General features: G+C 45.1%; 1 non-coding gene across 1 annotated transcript; it reads left to right on the forward strand.

Annotated features, from left to right (window-relative positions):
* The first annotated feature begins 2,886 nt into the window (after positions 1-2,886).
* On the forward strand, positions 2,887-3,017 carry LOC142255520 (small nucleolar RNA SNORA35). Its single transcript, XR_012727445.1, has one exon. It is a non-coding gene; the product is annotated as a small nucleolar RNA SNORA35 (small nucleolar RNA).
* Positions 3,018-3,483: the final 466 nt, after the last annotated feature.

The raw sequence follows: 3,483 nt of genomic DNA on the forward strand, positions 1-3,483 counted from the left end.
CTGGAATCATTAAACACTGGCACATCCCTGTAGCGAAGATGACTTCCTTGGCGGTGGTCTATCCTGGAGGTAGGTGCTGATGGTGAGGAAATTGGAAATCCAAACACAAATTGCAGAACACCAGCCCTCTCTTCCCTTGAAGCTTCAGGCCCCAATGCAGTAAACAATTCCTTGACTCGGTCTGCTTGGGTTTGGTTTGTTTCCAGACTGTCACTGGATCTAGGATGAGATACAGGGTTTACCTCCTCTGAGACCACAACGGCAATGTCCCCATCATCCTCTGCATCATTCTGGGCATCCCAACAGACTAATTTCCGGATCAAGTCTGACCGAGTGTCAGTGTTCATGTAGTCAATCTTTCGCATCTGGCACAGATCCTGCAGCATCCATTTACTGCTGCGGTCGTAACTCCTCTCTGGTCCTTGTCACATGGCTGAGCTGGTGGGGTTGGACATGGCAGCGTCCGAAACCTGAATGCCTCCCCTATGGCCTGCTGGGTATGCTTATGTGCCTCCCTGGTTGTTGAGCCCTGGACGGTGTCCAAAAACACCAGTCCACTGCAGCTCCCCTGGGTAAACCAGGCTGAGTAGTATCCCACCGCTGCCACCAATTGTGGAGACACGGGGCTCACTGGGCGCTCTTGTCCACTAAAACCCGCCGCCTTTAGAAAGACACCGTGGCTCAGGGCTCATCCCAACTGAACGCCGGCCTCCTTAACCGTGGGCGTAACACTAGTCAGACAATACAGGGTGAGGGAACCACAATAATTAGACTTTATTGGATCCCCAAACAATTAACGGCACATAACACATAACCAGCAAAACACACAAATGTAACCGGCAACAGAGTCTCACCCTTCCGCTGGCTCACCAGGGATTAGAATGTCCATGCCTCACAGGTTCCAAGCTGTCTGAGGTCTGAAAAGTCTGTAACAGGTGACTGAACTGTCCCAACCTGAGTGTCCTCCTTAGGTAGTCCTGGGTTGATGATAAAATCCTGGCAGCCGGAGTCTAAATCCCTAGGCTGTGGATATGGTCTCCAACCGGGTCCGGAGTCCCTAGATTGAAGCCATAAGATATCCTGATCCTCTAGTCAGCTCCAAAGAGCTTAGACTGGATCCATCAGCATCCATCAACAACCCCTGGTGGCTTAAAGAAGTCCTTTTTATAGCCACAACCTTCCACTTGGATACACTGCGTCCTCATCGATTGGTTGGACAAGATTGCTTCTCCCATTGGAGGAATTTCAAGCTGCATGGACAATGTTCATTTAAATGATGTGCATAGAAAGACTGAGGGTGTACATGTAAACTGGGAGTCACCGACTAGACAATGGCTACTAAGGTAATTACATTATCAATACACAACTACAATACAATGGTTACTGGAAATGTCTGGAGAACAATACGTCTAACTTTCAGTGGCCAACACAATTACATTGAGTCAACAAGAGTCTTGTAAAAACAATGAGGGACTTCTCCCCCATCTATAGACAATCTATCATGCTGTCTGGTTGGATTTTAAGAAACTTTAACCCATGAGAGTCCATGTCGTCACACAGACCTTGTCTCTTCAGGGGGCTGAATTAAAGAGGACAGTACAGGGACAAGCTCTGTCCACCACACCAGAGAAATCTGTCCTGGTCGCTGGATCATCTGATGCCAAACTACCTCTCCCGGAAAGATTTTCGGGAAGTGCGGCTAGTTTACTTTCAGAGAGGCGTATAAGTTATACTTCCATTTACGTCCCCATTCCTCTGGTGATGACTCACAGCAGGTTGGAATTATTGTTTCACTCCAACAAGCGTTGTCCTTTTCCTTGACCTCTGATTCACTATTTTTTTGATGGTGGTTAGTTTTTCTCAGTTCTTCTCACCTATGATGATCCAGATAAAACATCTTAAGTGGAGTTTAAGATCAATTTACTATAAAAAGGGAATCGGCTTGCAGATGATTATTGTGCTGAATTCTGGCGTTGATCAACAGGTTCACAGTGGAATGACTCTGGGTTTAAAAATCAATTATTCAAGAGTTTGAGAGCATAAAGGAGTTGGTTATGTATGAGACCCCTCCTTTAAAGTGTGACATGTCTTTGGTAATATGTATTGATCTCTGATTTTGGCAGAGGTCCCACAAATCTAAAACTTTCTGGGAAGGTGTTTAAGTACAGCTTTACTTCTGGAGACCTTACTCAAGCCCATGCAGCTTGGAGGCATGTCCCGTGAGGGGAGAACTTCCACTCCACTAAAAAGGGGCAGAGTTTTATTTGTGCCTGTCCCTCTGTACCCAGGCAAAGATATAGGCAGAAAACATTTAGACCCAATTTGTTTGGGGATCACAACCTTGGTCTGCGTATAACGTCCTCAATGGTGCCTCAATGTTTAGTACCTGCAATTGTGACATTTTTTCTTGAATGTGGTTGAAGGGCAAACATGATTGATGAACACTTTGCTTGTTCTTCTGGGTTGGGTTTGAAGGTGTTACCAAATCTGGTGCAGATATTTGCCATTAATTCATCACCTCTTACACGGGAGAGGGGGGGGGGCTTTTTTGAGTGTGTACATGGATTGTAACTCTGCATAGGGGTACTTCATTTGGAGTGCATGTCATGTTATGTTCTCGAGGGCATTCCTGCACAATAGTATTGGGGATTTCCTGGTAAGCATTACATAACCCCACTGTTGACTAGCAAACCAAAGAGATAAGAAAATGGAGCACATTGTAAAGACCACTGTCTATGGGCATGTATTTCAATGATTACCATAAGGCTTCCTGGTCCTCTCTCTGATTTTAGTGATGTGTTCTCAGATGGGAAATGTCAGGCGTTGCCAATATAGGCCTTATGACTACACATAAGGTTGACGCCAAGGTCAAAATTGCACAAGTGCTTGCACTGATAAGTGTCCCCTTTTGTCTTCATCTTGGCTTTGGGGTCTCATTCAGGTGCTAGAACAAATCCCTTCCTGCAGAAAAGCCGGGCCCCACAGTGACCTGTCCTTCCCGATGGCTGGGTATAAGTGTGTGATCAATGATCTGTATGTAGAGATGCACAATAAAGCTGCAAAAAAAGAAGAAATTGCCCAAGTGCAGACTCTATAATTTGTCAGGTCCAGAGATTTCAGTTCTCATAGATTACATAACGGAGAATTAAGCAAAGGAACACATTAGGCCGTCTTAATCACCGGTGGGTGCAGGAGGATTCTTTGTCAAAAAGGATAGTGGGTTATAGCCTGGATTTCCAGGAGCTCAACCAAATAACTGTTCGAAATCCGTATTCTCTTCCTCTCATTCCTGACCTTTTTAATTAGATTGCCACCACTAAATTGCTCTCTATATGGAGAGAAGGTATGCACACCAGTGTCTATGTAAGGGGAATATATGAAAAGCAGGAACTGCTGTGTGAATACTGACATGAAAAATCCAATAGCTATATGTAAGAGTGAAAATGTGAAAAATGGAACCTGCATTACTGCCATGAACATATG

This window comes from Anomaloglossus baeobatrachus, chromosome 10, assembly GCF_048569485.1.
Source record: "Anomaloglossus baeobatrachus isolate aAnoBae1 chromosome 10, aAnoBae1.hap1, whole genome shotgun sequence".
NCBI lineage: Eukaryota > Metazoa > Chordata > Amphibia > Anura > Aromobatidae > Anomaloglossus > Anomaloglossus baeobatrachus.